At 44.4% G+C, this 16083-nt stretch overlaps 2 pseudogenes; both read left to right on the top strand.

The window, feature by feature from the left end:
• The first annotated feature begins 4917 nt into the window (after window positions 1-4917).
• On the top strand, window positions 4918-5785 carry LOC127675759 (AKT-interacting protein-like; annotated as a pseudogene).
• Window positions 5786-13032: 7247 nt separating this feature from the next.
• LOC127675493 (AKT-interacting protein-like) lies at window positions 13033-15389 on the top strand (annotated as a pseudogene).
• Window positions 15390-16083: the final 694 nt, after the last annotated feature.

Genomic DNA, 16083 nt, shown 5'->3' with positions numbered 1-16083 from the left:
TTCTTCTAAAATCACTTGAAATTGCCATCCTTGACTCTTCAGGGCCATGGTAGACAAGTAGGTCAATCACTTATTGATGGTCATTTTGTAGTCATGGAATCAAAATGGAGCCAATCAAAATCATCTCAAAAATTGGAACATGGACGACTCTTTCCTTCTGGGGCTAATCGATCTGTCTACCTGGGTGCCCTTGGACATATTCTGTATTACTGAGCATAGATTTTCCCATCTTAAAGCTGGGCCATGGTGGTACACGCCCTTAATCCCAAAACTCAAGAGGCAGAGGCACAAGGATCTTTGTGAACTCTAGGCCAGCCTGGTCTACAGAGTGAGTTCTAGGACAGCCAAGTCTATGCAGAGAACTCCTGTCTCAAATAAGCAAACAAACACAAAAAAAATCAAAAATTTGTATTTCTCACCTTGCTTGAGGATAATATCTCCCATCTCATAGGAATTATAAGGAGTAAAACATATAAAGTCTTAGAACACGTGTTATAAAATGTAAAGCATTTAAAATAATATTAGTGATGTATTGTTTCTACATACAAATAAAATGATTTGACAAACTAATTCATTACATTTATCGATAAAATGGCAAAACATCAAACTCTCAGAGTATTCACTGGTTTATTTTAATTAATTAAGTATTTACTTCTCTCCCTGTATGATGGGGAACATCATAGGACAGCTGTTCTCTCCTTCTGTCCTTACATGGGTCTAGAAACTGAGTCCAGGTCCTCAGGCTTGTGTGACAAGCACTTTTACACAGTGAGCCATCTTGTTGGCACTTTATTGCTTGTTTATTTATTTATTTGCTATTACCCTCCCACATCTCTCTCTCTCTCTCTCTCTCTCTGTCTCTCTCTCTCTCTGTCTCTCTCTCTCTCTGTGTGTGTGTGTGTGTGTGTGTGTGTGTGTGTGTGTGTGTGTTTGTGTGTGTATTTCAATGCTGAGCCTCAAATCCTGGGTCTGGTTCAGGATAGACACCCAGCCTTTGTTTTTAGAAAGGGTCCTGGTGTGTAGCCTAGATTGGCCTCCACTTTGAACTCAGAACCCTCCTGCTTCTGTGCTCCAAGTGCCAGGATTACAGGTGTGTAGTAGAATGTCCAATTACTTCTGTATTGAAAATATTTTAGTACACTCATTTCTTTGAGTGTGTGTGTCTGCGTGTGTGCAATAGCACACATGTATAGGTCAAAGGGCAGCTTACAGGACTTGCATCTCTCCTGGTTGTCTTCTACCAAGTGGCTCTCGGGTTCTTACTCACGTGGGTCATGCTTGGCAGCCAGCAGAGCAGTCACCTGCTGAGCCACTTCTCTATAGATTGGTTTCTGTTTTGCTTTAGTGAAAATGTATTGCAGGGCTCCAACAACTTGTTTCTTTTTCTTCTCAATGTCTTGCTCTGCAGCTTCCTTGGCCCTTTCTGTTCAAATACCAGAGTCAGGCATTTGGTACTGGCCATGTGAAAACTGTTAAAAATGGGGGGGGGGGGTGCCTTCTGAAATTCTTCTATTTCTCTCTGATGATTCTGGCCTTCTCCTTTTGTAGACAGTTGGGATGGGCATCACAGATCCTCTTACCTGGGGGTGGGGGGCACAATTTGAATTCTTCAGTGGACTGTCTCCCTTCTTGGAAGCAGAAGGCTTCCTGGAGAAGAGTGTGAGCTTGGAGCCATCCTCTTCAGGTGCTATAGCACACTGGCTTCTAGTGATGCATTAGATTTGTTTTGGCTACTTGAGTCCACAAAGAAGCCACTGGGCCACTTTCTTAAGGATGCTGACCTCCCTGAGATCTCCTAGGCTGAAGCCCCTCCCAGCTCAGACCCTGGTCACTGTGGACTACCTCCCTATGAACCTGATAGGGCAGTGTGGCAGTCTTTGGCCTGGATGCCCTTGGATCTTGCATCCTGGCGAGTTGAACCAATTGTCCACTCTCTGCCAGGGCTGCTGCTAATGCTGCCACTCTTTATGGAAGTGGTGTTTGAGGATCATTGTCATTATAGCTGGACGCCATGGCTACTCCCTATACAGGAGGATGACAGAGCTGAAATTATTTACATGTATGTTTTAAAGGTCCCTCTTTTGAAACCCGGAAACAGGCATCTCTAAAGCCATACTCTCTGAAAATTAAGATACTGCAAATGTTGCATTTAGGCCTGGGGAACATGAAGAAGAAACTTCTTAGGGGTGATGGAGGTATGCTATCTTGACTGTATTTCTGGGTCACATGGCTTTGTTACTCTAACAGAGAGTCAGTGTCCTGTATGTGTGAGATATATACCCTTTGCCATACAACTGCTGTAATTTAACAACCTGTACAAATTCAAGAGACTTCTATTTCCATGAAGATAGGCATTCATTCCCTGTCAGTTCTGCTAAGGACAAACTTAGGATATTATATACAAAGCAAGCATAAGATAAATCTTATATATAAAGCAAGCATGAGCTTTGCCTCAGTACCCAAGAAGCAAAGGGCAATGGAATCTTTTCTGATGCCTGCATTCTAGATGTCCGGCTCAAAAGAAGGTGGCACTCAGATCGTCAACGAGAGCAGACTTTCAAGTCCCAGGAAAAGCCTGTTCTTCCTAGCCAAAGGACCAGGAAGAGTCTGTGTGTGACGGCTCCTGTCATTTATCCGAGCTCTTTGGGGGTCAAAGAAGGGAGATCTTAAATTTGAGGACAGTCTAGGCTACAGAGTAAGAGTCTGTCTCAGTACAGAATACGTAAATAAACAAATAAACATAGCAAAAGAGAAATGTGTTAACCAAAGAACCAGGAAATGATCAGCTTTGGCAGACAGAGGAGACACCAACAAGACACCAAGCCAAAAACTACCTTGCTACAATAAATTATCGGTGCTGGTTAGTTTTGTTTTGTATTTTGTTTCTGTTTTTTTGTTTTGTTTTGTTTTTGTCAGCTTGACACTAGCTCAGATCATTTGGAAAGGGGACCCTCAACTGAGAAAATGTGACAAGAGTGACCTGTAGACAAACCTGTATGATATTTTCCTGATTGGTGTTTGATAAGGGAGAGCCCAGCCCACAGTGAGTGGTGTCAGTCCTGGACAGGTGGGCCTGGGCTGTGGAGGAGAGCAGGCGGGGCCAGTCACAGGGAGCAAGCCAGTCAGCATCCTCCTCCATGGGCTGTGCACCAGCTCCTGCCAGGTGCAGTAAACTCTCCTCCCTATTGTCCACACTGCAGGAACAGCATTAAACATGCCAGCAAAACCAGAAAGTCCCAATGAGCTTCACTATAACATAATGCTCCAAATGTCAAAGTCTCAATATACATAGTAGGGCCAAAGACATAGTTTACTTGATAGAGTACTTGCCTAGAACACATGATGCTCAGGGTTCTGTCCCCTGAACTGCAGGAAATGGAGTCAGGCACACCCCTGCAACATCAGCATTTAGGTGACAGATGCAGGTAGATGAAGAATCGGCAAGCAGCCTCAGGTATGGACTGAGTTGAAGGACAGCCTGGGCTCCATGCAACCCTGACCTCTCCACCTCCCAGACACTAAAATGTTTCCTTTCCTTCGCTAGACATAGTGCTGGTGCTTGCCTTGAGTTACAGCACTTGGGAGGCTGAGAGGCTACCTTGGACCACTTTGTAAGTTCCAAACCTGCCAGAGTGACATACTGAGATTTCCTCTGAAAACAAAACAACAATAACAACAAAACTGGAAATATATAACCTATAAATGTCAACTCTAAGACAAATGGAAGGAGAGATGGTTCAGTGGTTGAGAACACCGACTGCTCTTCCAGAGGTCTTGAGTTCAAATCCCAGCAAACAATGCTTGCTGACAACCATCTGTAGTGGATTCTGATGACTCTTCCAGTATGTCTGAAGATATCATATATAAAATAAATCTTTAGAGCCTAGGGTGGTGGCATGCGCCTGTAATCCCAGCACTCTGGGAGGCAGAGGCAGGCAAATTTCTGACTCCGAAGCCAGCCTAGTCTACAGAGTGAGTTCCAGGAGAGCCAGGGCAACACAGAGAAACCCTATCTCTGTGATTTGCAAAAACAAATCCAAAATCAAATAAAATAAATCGTTAAAAATATATGAAATGCATATTAAGGTTATCTAACTAAAGATTTAAGGCAGCCTTCATAAACCTAATTCAAAGGATAAATTAAAAAGATGTTTGAAAAAAATGGGTTTGATGTAAACTGTCCCTGTCCCCAGCAAGCTGCACTCCCCCCTCATGGCTTTATCCCAGGCCCCAACTCCAGCAGGCATTCCTGAAGGACCCACTAGCCAGGCCTGCCAGTGAAGCAGGCAGGCAAGCTTCAGATCTTCACTGTCCCTTCTCTCCTCCCAATGTCATCCCCCAGCCTCATGGTCCCTCACCTCTGTAGCAGACCCCCTGCCAAGGGCTCTCCACAGTCTCTGAGCTCCTTCCCAGAGGACTAAACAGATGCTGGTGGAACAGCCTGCTTTCTCCCCTCTTGTGGACCCCTCAGCCTGGATCCTAGCCCATCCCCCTTCCTAAGTTTCAGTTCTAGGGAAACAATCTACCTGACAACTAGGAAGACATTCTACCTGAAACCATGGCCACATCTAGCAGGATTCTAGGAGAAGAATTCTCAACAGACACCACAGCATCCTAAGGACCAGAGAGGACAAAAGAAACCAAGAGAAAAAACCCCACTCGCCCACTAAAGACAAGAGCAGGTGATCAGTACCTAGAATTACAATGATCCCAACCCCAGATGCTTCGATGCCAGCATACAAACTCTATTGATGGAGCGTCAGGGGCCGGGCAGCACTACAGGAGGAGATGCTGTTGGCCCGCGGTGGCGCTCAGCGCCCAGCGCTCAGGCACCAAGGGCATCCAGCCTGAATGCTGAGGACAGAAGCCTTTGATGACACAGCACTGACATTCATGGAAGACACATTGTGACCCCCTATGTGGAGCGCATCTGCAGGCTCTGAGCGCCAAGGAGCAGAAGGCAAAGAGAAGACATTAGCGGGGGATGTGAAAACCCGTCCTCCACGAAGTGCACCCAAAAACCAGCTCCCTTCTAGAACCAAAAATGCCCTGCCCAGATCGAAGCCTGCCCCAGCAGGGCAGTCAAGAAAGGGCAGCCACGCCTCTTACAGAAGGGTCCTTCTACCTGGAATATTCGCTTCTTGCGGAATTTACATTGGTGGTGAAGCAGAAGCTGCCAGGAGTCTATGTACAGCCATCTTTCCGCTCGCCATTAGTGTGGTTTGGAGTAATATTCATTAGGCACGGGCTCTATCAGGACGGCATATTCAAGTTTACGGTGTACATTCCCGATAATTATCCAGATGGCGACTGTCCACGCCTGCTGTTTGATATCCCGGTCTTTCACCCACTAGTGGATCCCACCTCGGGCGAGCTGGATGTACAAAGAAAATTCGCCAAGTGGATGCGCAACCACAATCGTATATGGCAGGTGTTAATGTATGCAAGGAGAGTCTTCTACAAGATCAGCACGAAGAATCCCCTAAACCCAGACGCTGCAATGCTCTATGAAAGAGACATTCAGCTTTTTAAAGGTAAAGTGGCCGAAAGTGTTAACATCTGTATGGCTCATCTGTTTGACCTGCCGAAGATAGAAGACCCCTATGCCATTAGCTTTTCCCCGTGGAACCCTTTTGTACATGTTGAGGCCAGAGAAAAGATGCTGACTCCGAAAAAGAAGCGCGAGGAACAGCACAGTAAGAGTGTTCACGTTGCTGGTCTCTCGTGGGTCAAGCCTGGCTCCCTACAGCCTTTCAGTAAAGAAGAGAAAACTGTAGCAACCTAAGAGCCGGTGGAGCCGGGGCACCACACACTTTCCTGCTGGACTCTGGCCTCCTTAAAGCAAAGGCCCGACTGAAGAGGAGACTTGGTGAACAGCGGCTGGCTATCAGTGTTGTGTGTGCGTAGGTTCTACCAGCAGGCTAAGGAGACCTCTCATTAAATAAAGCGTTACTTCTGTGGAAAGTGTCAGAGTGGATCTAGTTCACTACTCCAAATTACGGGGGGACCTCGTGACTTCTGCATTTTTCTTCACATGTGAGAGGTAATTTGGGTTTACTTAAACTAAGAGAACAGAGAGCAATGTGTAATAGCTGGTGTTGGTAGTTTCAGCTGTACATATGTTAGACCGTGAGGAAGGGTGGAGAACAGACTCCAGAGTGCGTCCTTTTGCATAGAGCACTGGCTTCCGGGGCTCAGGCTGCTGAGCTGCTGTAAACATCTAGCTCGGAGGCCTTAGGAAAGCAGGCAGAACCAGGACGCTGGTTCAGACTTTTGTCTGTTCTTTTTTTTTTTTTTTAAGGCAAATTACTGTATTTCCATGACAGGAATAAGAGAAAAGTGTTCAAATGGTTATACTTTTGTTTTTTGTTTCTTTTTCGAGATAGGGTTTCTCTATCTAGAGCTGTCTCTCCTGGAACTCACTCTGTAGACCAGGCTGGCCTGGAACTCAGAAATTCACCTGTCTCTCCTCCCAAGTGCTGGGATTAAAGGCGTGTGCCACCACTGCCCTGCTTGTTCAAATGGTTTCTCATGAAACCAGGTATTTAAATGGTGAATGAGCGATGTATTAGTGGAAATGAACTAAAGCAATAAATGGTTGTCATTTATGCAGGACAAAAACCTCTATTGATAACAGGATAATGTGTCTCCACTAGAGCTCAGCAACCCTACCACAACAGGCCCTGGGAAATGCAGCACAGTTGAAGGGTAAGAAAAGGGCACTGAAATACCTTTATGGATGTGATCAAAGTCCTTAAACAGGAAATGGAGGAAACCTTTAAGGAAATCTATGAAAACAAGCAAACAATGAAAAGAAAGTATAAATAGCTCTAAAAGGGAAAATTTAAATTTAAACAATACAGCTCCTTATATTGGAAAATTTCTTTCTTTCTTTCTTTTCAAAAATTTTTATTTATTTCATGTATGTGGGTACACTGTAGTTGTCTTTAGACACACCTGAAGAGGGCATCAGATCTCATTACAGACGGTTGTGAGCCACCATGCAGTTGCGGGAATTTGAACTCAGGACATCTGGAAGAGCAGTCAGTGCTCTTAACCACTGAGCCATCTCTCCAGCCCCAGGATACTTCTTAAAGGGAATATTCAACAAGAAGACATTGAAGTTCTTTTAATATCTATGCCCCAAACAGAAGGGCACCCAAGTTCATAAAGGAAACACAACTACAGCTTAAATCACATATAATCACACACGGATATTGGGAGACTTCAATGCTCCACTCTTGACAATACACAGGTTATCCATACAAAAATAAACAAAACAAAACACCTGGAGAAATGCTAATTGATCTCATAAAATAAATGGAACTCAAAGATATTTACAGCTGGGCAGTGGAGGTGCATGCCCATAATCCCAGCACTTGGGAGGCAGTGGAAGGCCGATTTCAGAGTTCAAGGCCAGCCTGGTCTACAGAGTGAGTTGCAGGACAGCCCGGGCTATGCAGAGAAACCCTGTCTTAAAAATACAAACCAACCAACCAACCAACCAACCAACCAAACAAACAAACAAACAAAAGATGTGTACTGAGCATTTCACTCAAACACAAAAGAATATTCCCTCTTCTCAGCACCTCATGGAACTTTCCCCAAGAGTGACCACATTCTCAGACACAAAGCAAGTCTCAATAGAAAAAAATTGAAACAACACCTTACATACTATCAGACCATCATAGATTAAAGCTAGATGTCTACAACAGGAGCAACAGAAAACTTAGATTAGATAGAGGAAGCTGAAAAATCTCTTTACTAATTAAAAAATGGGTCAAGACTATAATTATGAAATAAGGACTTTTTAAGAATTTAATGAAAGTGAATATGCAGTATACCAAAACTTATGGGACACAATGAAAAGGAGTCTATGGGGCTGGAGAGATGGCTCAGTGGTTAAGTGCACTAACTGTCCTTACAGAGAGGTCTTGAGTTCAAGTCCCAGTAACCACATGGTGGCTCACAACCATCTGTAATGGGAAACAATGCCCTCTTCTGGTGTGGCTGAAGGCAGGGACTGTGTACTCATATACATAAAATAAATTAATTAATTAATAAAAAATTAAAATTGTTTAAAAAAACAAAAAGGGAGTCTAAAAGGCAAGTTCATAGCACGAAATGCCCACATAAAAAATTGGAGAGATCTTCCACTAACAGCCGCACACCTGAAAGCTTTAGAACATAAAGAAGAAATCACACCCAACAGGAGTAGACTGCAGGAAATAGTGAGACTCAGGGCTGAAATCAACCAGACAGAAACAAACAAAAAACAATACCAAGAATCAATGAACAAATAGTTGGTTCTTTGAGAGAATCAGTAAGATTGACAAGCCCTTATCCAAATTACCCAAAACACAAAGAGAGAAGATCCAAATGAACAAAGATAAAGAGAAAAAGGGAGACACAAAACAGACATCAAGGGCCAGAAGGGGGTGGTGCACACCTTTAATCCCTGCACTTGGGAGGCAGAGGCAGGAGGGTCTCTGAGTTCAAGTCCAGCCTGATCTACACAGTGAGTTCCAGGACAGACAGGCCTACACAGAGAAACCCTGTCTCAAAAAACAAAACAACAACAACAAAAAAAAAACAAAGACAAAAACAAACAAAAAATCAAGGAAATACAGGGAATCATAAGATCATGCTTTAAAAACCTATATTTTACCAAATTGGGAAATCTAAATGAAATGAATAAATTTCTTGATACAAATTGCCTACCAAAGCTAAGATCAAATAAGCAATTTAAACAGACTCATAAACCTCAGTGAAATATAAGAAGTAATTAAAATCTACTGACCCAAAATGCTCATGGATAGACACAGCATTTTACCAGACTTTCAAAGACCCTAGCCCTAACTTCTAATCCTAACAGCTAATGCCAATTGGCCACAAAATAGAAGCATTATGAGCACTGCCAAGTTTTTCTTAGGAGGTCACAGTTTCCCTGACACTCCAACCACATAAAGACCCAACCAAAAAAAGATGGAATTACAGACCAATACCTACTATGAACATAGATGCACATATCTCAATAAAATACTTACAAACTGAATTCAAGAACACATAAAAAACCATCTACCATGACAAAGTAAGCTTCATCCTAGGGATTCAGGGATGGTTCAACATAACATAAATTGGTAAATGTTATTCACTATATAAACAAACTGAAAGACAAAAACCACGTGACCATCTCATTAGACACAGAAAAGGTCTTTGACAAAAATTCAACATCCCTTTATAATGAAAGTACCAGAGAGATTAGGGATACAAGGGACATACCTCAATGTAGTAAAGATAGTTTACAGCAAGCCCATAGCCATCCACATAAATGGAAAGAAACTCAAAATAATCCACCAAAATCAGGAACAAGAAATGGCTGCCCACATCTTTTCAATATAGTGCTTGAGGTCTTATTTAGAGCAATAAGACAACTGAAGGTCAAGAAGTTAGAAATTATGGCTGGAGAGATGGCTCAGCAGTTAAGAGCACTGACTGGTCTTCCAGAGGTCCTGAGTTCAATTCCCAGCAATCACAAGGTGGCTCACAACCATCTGTCATGGGGTCTGGTGCCCTCTTCTGGTGTGTCTGAAGAGAGCAATGGTGGTGTACTCATATCCATAAAATAAATAATTGTTTAAAAAAAAGTGACCAAGGCACTTCTTCTAAAATCACTTGAAATTGCCGTCCTTGACTCTTCAGGTCCATGGTAGACAAGTAGGTCAACCACTTATTGATGGTCATTTTGTAGTCATGGAATCAAAATGGAACCAATCAAAATCATCTCAAAAATTGGAACATGGACGACTCTTTCCTTCTGGGGCTAATCGATCTGTCTACCTGGGTGCCCTTGGACATATTCTGTATTACTGAGCATAGATTTTCCCATCTTAAAGCTGGTCAATGGTGGTACACGCCCTTAATCCCAAAACTCAAGAGGCAGAGGCACAAGGATCTCTGTGAACTCCAGGCCAGCCTGGTCTACAGAGTGAGTTCTAGGACAGCCAAGTCTACGCAGAGAACTCCTGTCTCAAATAAGCAAACAAACACAAAAAAAATCAAAAATTTGTATTTCTCACCTAGAATGAGGATAATATCACCCATCTCATAGGAATTATAAGGAGTAAAACATATAAAGTCTTAGAACACGTGTTATAAAATGTAAAGCATTTAAAATAATATTAGTGATGTATTGTTTCTACATACAAATAAAATGATTTGATAAACTAATTCATTACATGTATCGATAAAATGGCAAAACATCAAACTCTCAGAGTATTCACTGGTTTATTTTAATTAATTAAGTATTTACTTCTCTCCCTGTATGATGGGGAACATCATAATACAGCTGTTCTCCCTTCTGTCCTTACATGGGTCTAGAAACTGAGTCCAGGTCCTCAGGCTTGTGTGACAAGTACTTTTACACAGTGAGCCATCTTGTTGGTACTTTATTGCTTGCTTATTTATTTATTTGCTATTACCCTCCCACATCTCTCTCTCTCTCTCTCTCTCTCTCTCTCTCTCTCTCTCTGTGTGTGTGTGTGTGTGTGTATTTCAACGCTGAGCCTCAAATCCTGGGTCTGGTTCAAGATAGACACCCAGCCTTTGTTTTTAGAAAGGGTCCTGGTGTGTAGCCTAGATCGGCCTCCACTTTGAACTCAGAACCCTCCTGCTTCTGTGCTCCAAGTGCCAGGATTACAGGTGTGTAGTAGAATGTCCAATTACTTCTGTATTGAGAATATTTTAGTACACTCATTTCTTTGTGTGTGTGTCTGCGTGTGTGCAATAGCACACATGTATAGGTCAAAGGGCAGCTTACAGGACTTGCATCTCTCCTGGTTGTCTTCTACAAAGTGGCTCTCAGGTTCTTACTCATGTGGGTCATGCTTGGCAGCAAGCAGAGCCCTCACCTGCTGAGCCACTTCTCTATAGATTGGTTTCTGTTTTGCTTTAGTGAAAATGTATTGCAGGGCTCCAACAACTTGTTTCTTTTTCTTCTCAATGTCTTGCTCTGCAGCTTCCTTGGCCCTTTCTGTTCAAATACCAGAGTCAGGCATTTGGTACTGGCCATGTGAAAACTGCTAAAAATGGGGGGGGGGGGTGCCTTCTGAAATTCTTCTATTTCTCTCTGATGATTCTGGCCTTTTCCTTTTGTAGACAGTTGGGATGGGCATCACAGATCCTCTTACCTGGGGGTGGGGGGCACAATTTGAATTCTTCAGTGGACTGTCTCCCTTCTTGGAAGCAGAAGGCTTCCTGGAGAAGAGTGTGAACTTGGAGCCATCCTCTTCAGGTGCTATAGCACACTGGCCTCTAGTGATGCATTAGATTTGTTTTGGCTTCTTGAGTCCACAAAGAAGCCACTGGGCCACTTTCTTAAGGATGCTGACCTCCCTGAGATCTCCTAGGCTGAAGCCCCTCCCAGCTCAGACCCTGGTCACTGTGGACTACCTCCCTATGAACCTGATAGGGCACTGTGGCATCTTTGGCCTGGATGCCCTTGGATCTTGCATCCTGGCGAGTTGAACCAATTGTCCACTCTCTGCTAGGGCTGCTGCTAATGCTGCCACTCTTTATGGAAGTGGTGTTTGAGGATCATTGTCATTATAGCTGGACGCCATGGCTGCTCCCTATACAGGAGGATGACAGAGCTGAAATTATTTACATGTGTGTTTTAAAGGTCCCTCTTTTGAAACCCGGAAACAGGCATCTCTAAAGCCATACTCTCTGAAAATTAAGATACTCTAAATGTTGCATTTAGGCCTGGGGAACATGAAGAAGAAACTTCTTAGGGGTGATGGAGGTATGCTATCTTGACTGTATTTCTGGGTCACATGGCTTTGTTACTCTAACAGAGAGTCAGTGTCCTGTATGTGTGAGATATATACCCTTTGCCATACAACTGCTGTAATTTAACAACCTGTACAAATTCAAGAGACTTCTATTTCCATGAAGATAGGCATTCATTCCCTGTCAGTTCTGCTAAGGACAAACTTAGGATATTATATACAAAGCAAGCATAAGATAAATCTTATATATAAAGCAAGCATGAGCTTTGCCTCAGTACCCAAGAAGCAAAGGGCAATGGCTTCCTTTTTGATGGCTCCATTCTAGAAGTCCGGCTCAAAAGAAGGTGGCACTCAGATCGTCAACCAGAGCAGACTTTCAGGTCCCAGGAAAAGCCTGTTCTTCCTAGCCAAAGGACCAGGAAGAGTCTGTGTGTGACGGCTCCTGTCATTTATCCCAGCTCTTTGGGGGTCAAAGAAGGGAGATCTTGAATTTGAGGACAGTCTAGGCTACACAGCAAGAGTCTGTCTCAGTATAGAATACGTAAAGAAACAAATAAACATAGCAAAAGAGAAATATGTTAACCAAAGGACCAAGAAATGATCAGCTTTGGCAGACAGAGGAGACACCAACAAGACACCAAGCCAAAAACTACCTTGCTACAATAAACTATCGGTGCTGCTTAGTTTTGTTTTGTATTTTGTTTCTGTTTTTTTGTTTTGTTTTGTTTTGTTTTTGTCAACTTGAAACTACCTCAGATCATTTGGAAAGGGGACCCTCAACTGAGAAAATGTGACAAGAGTGACCTGTAGACAAACCTGTATGATATTTTCCTGATTGGTGTTTGATAAGGGAGACCCCAGCCCACAGTGAGTGGTGTCAGTCCTGGACAGGTGGGCCTGGGCTGTGGAGGAGAGCAGGCGGGGCCAGTCACAGGGAGCAAGCCAGTCAGCATCCTCCTCCATGGGCTGTGCACCAGCTCCTGCCAGGTGCAGTAAACTCTCCTCCCTATTGTCCACACTGCAGGAACAGCATTAAACATGCAGGCAAAACCAGAAAGTCCCAATGAGCTTCACCATAACATAATGCTCCAAATGTCAAAATCTCAATATACATAGTAGGGCCAAAGACATAGTTTACTTGATAGAGTACTTGCCTAGAACACATGATCCTCAGGATTCTGTCCCCTGAACTGCAGGAAATGGAGTCAGGCACACCCCTGCACCATCAGCATTTAGGTGACAGATGCAGGTAGATGAAGAATCGGCAAGCAGCCTCAGGTATGGACTGAGTTGAAGGACAGCCTGGGCTCCATGCGACCCTGACCTCCCCACCTCCCAGACACTAAAATGTTTCCTTTCGTTCGCTAGACGTGGTGCTGGTGCTTGCCTTTGGTTACAGCACTTGGGAGGCTGAGAGGCCACCTTGGACCACATTGTAAGTTCCAAACCTGCCAGAGTGACATACTGAGATTTCCTCTGAAAACAAAACAACAATAACAACAAAACTGGAAATATATAACCTATAAATGTCAACTCTAAGACAAATGGCTGGAGAGATGGCTGTGTTTGAGAACACCGACTGCTCTTCCAGAGGTCTTGAGTTCAAATCCCAGCAAACAATGCTTGCTGACAACCATCTGTAGTGGATTCTGATGACCTCTTCCAGTATGTCTGAAGATATCATATATAAAATAAATCTTTAGAGCCTGGTGGTGGTGGCATGGGCCTGTAATCCCAGCAATCTGGGAGGCAGAAGCAGGCAGATTTCTGACTCCGAAGCCAGCCTAGTCTACAGAGTGAGTTCCAGGAGAGCCAGGGCAACACAGAGAAATCCTGTCTCCCAAAAACAAATCCAAAATCAAATAAAATAAATCATTAAAAAATATGAAATGCATATTAAGGTTATCTAACTAAAGATTTAAGGCAGCCTTCATAAAACTAATTCGAAGGATAAATTAAAAACATGTTTGAAAAAAAATGAGTTTGATGTAAACTGTCCCTGTCCCCAGCAAGCTGCACTCCCCCCTCATGGCTTTATCCCAGGCCCCAACTCCAGCAGGCATTCCTGAAGGACCCACTAGCCAGGCCTGCCAGTGAAGCAGGCAGGCAAGCTTCAGATCTTCACTGTCCCTTCTCTCCTCCCAATGTCATCCCCCAGCCTCATGGTCCCTCACCTCTGTAGCAGACCCCCTGCCAAGGGCTCTCCACAGTCTCTGAGCTCCTTCCCAGAGGACTAAACAGATGCTGGTGGAACAGCCTGCTTTCCCCCCTCTTGTGGACCCCTCAGCCTGGATCCTAGCCCATCCCCCTTCCTAAGTTTCAGATCTAGGGAAACAATCTACCTGACAACTAGGAAAACATTCTACCTGAAACCATGGCCACATCTAGCAGGATTCTAGGAGAAGAATTCTCAACAGACACCACAGTGTCCTAAGGACCAGAGAGGACAAAAGAAACCAAGAGAAAAAACCCCACTCACCCACTAAAGACAAGAGCAGGTGATCAGTACCTAGAATTACAATGATCCCAACCCCAGATGCTTCGATGCCAGCATACAAACTCTATTGATGGAGCGTCAGGGGCCGGGCAGCACTACAGGAGGAGATGCTGTTGGCCCGCGGTGGCGCTCAGCGCCCAGCGCTCAGGCACCAAGGGCATCCAGCCTGAATGCTGAGGACAGAAGCCTTTGATGACACAGCACTGACGTTCATGGAAGACACATTGTGACCCCTATGTGGAGCGCATCTGCAGGCTCTGAGCGCCAAGGAGCAGAAGGCAAGGAGAAGACATTAGCGGGGGATGTGAATACCAGTCCTCCACGAAGTGCACCCAAAAAATAGCTCCCTTCTAGAACCAAAAATGCCCTGCCCAGATCGAAGCCTGCCCCAGCAGGGCAGTCAAGAAAGGGCAGCCACGCCTCTTACAGAAGGGTCCTTCTACCTGGAATATTCGCTTCTTGCGGAATTTACATTGGTGGTGAAGCAGAAGCTGCCAGGAGTCTATGTACAGCCATCTTTCCGCTCGCCATTAGTGTGGTTTGGAGTAATATTCATCAGGCACGGGCTCTATCAGGACGGCATATTCAAGTTTACGGTGTATATTCCCGATAATTATCCAGATGGCGACTGTCCACGCCTGCTGTTTGATATCCCGGTCTTTCACCCACTAGTGGATCCCGCCTCGGGCGAGCTGGATGTACAAAGAAAATTCGCCAAGTGGATGCGCAACCACAATCGTATATGGCAGGTGTTAATGTATGCAAGGAGAGTCTTCTACAAGATCAGCACGAAGAATCCCCTAAACCCAGACGCTGCAATGCTCTATGAAAGAGACATTCAGCTTTTTAAAGGTAAAGTGGCCGAAAGTGTTAACATCTGTATGGCTCATCTGTTTGACCTGCCGAAGATAGAAGACCCCTACGCCATTCGCTTTTCTCCGTGGAACCCTTTTGTACATGATGAGGCCAGAGAAAAGATGCTGACTCCGAATAAGAAGCGCGAGGAACAGCACAGTAAGAGTGTTCACGTTCCTGGCCTCTCATGGGTCAAGCCTGGCTCCCTACAACCTTTCAGTAAAGAAGAGAAAACTGTAGCAACCTAAGAGCCGGTGGAGCCGGGGCACCACACACTTTCCTGCTGGACTCTGGCCTCTTTAAAGCAAAGGCCCGACTGAAGAGGAGACTTGGTGAACAGCGGCTGGCTATCAGTGTTGTGTGTGCGTAGGTTCTACCAGCAGGCTAAGGAGACCTCTCATTAAATAAAGCGTTACTTCTGTGGAAAGTGTCAGAGTGGATCTAGTTCACTACTCCAAATTACGGGGGGACCTCGTGGCTTCCGCATTTTTCTTCACATGTGAGAGGTAATTTGGGTTTACTTAAACTAAGAGAACAGAGAGCAATGTGTAATATAGCTGGTGTTGGTAGTTTCAGCTGTACACATGTTAGACAGTGAGGAAGGGTGGAGAACAGACTCCAGAGTGCGTCCTTTTGCATAGAGCACTGGCTTCCCGGACTCAGGCTGCTGAGCTGCTGTAAACATCTAGCTCGGAGGCCTTAGGAAAGCAGGCAGAACAGCGCGCTGGTTCAGACTTTTTTAAGGCAAATTACTGTATTTCCATGACAGGAATAAGAGAAAAGTGTTCAAATGGTTATACTTTTGTTTTTTGTTTCTTTTTCGAGATAGGGTTTCTCTATGTAGAGCTGTCTCTCCTGGAACTCACTCTGTAGACCAGGCTGGCCTGGAACTCAGAAATTCACCTGTCTCTCCTCCCAAGTGCTGGGATTAAAGGCGTGTGC

The sequence above is a fragment of the Apodemus sylvaticus genome, chromosome X, assembly GCF_947179515.1.
Source record: "Apodemus sylvaticus chromosome X, mApoSyl1.1, whole genome shotgun sequence".
Classification (NCBI taxonomy): Eukaryota; Metazoa; Chordata; class Mammalia; order Rodentia; family Muridae; genus Apodemus; species Apodemus sylvaticus.
The sequence above is the reverse complement of the archived record's forward strand: the minus strand, read 5'-3'. Positions and strand labels throughout refer to the sequence as shown.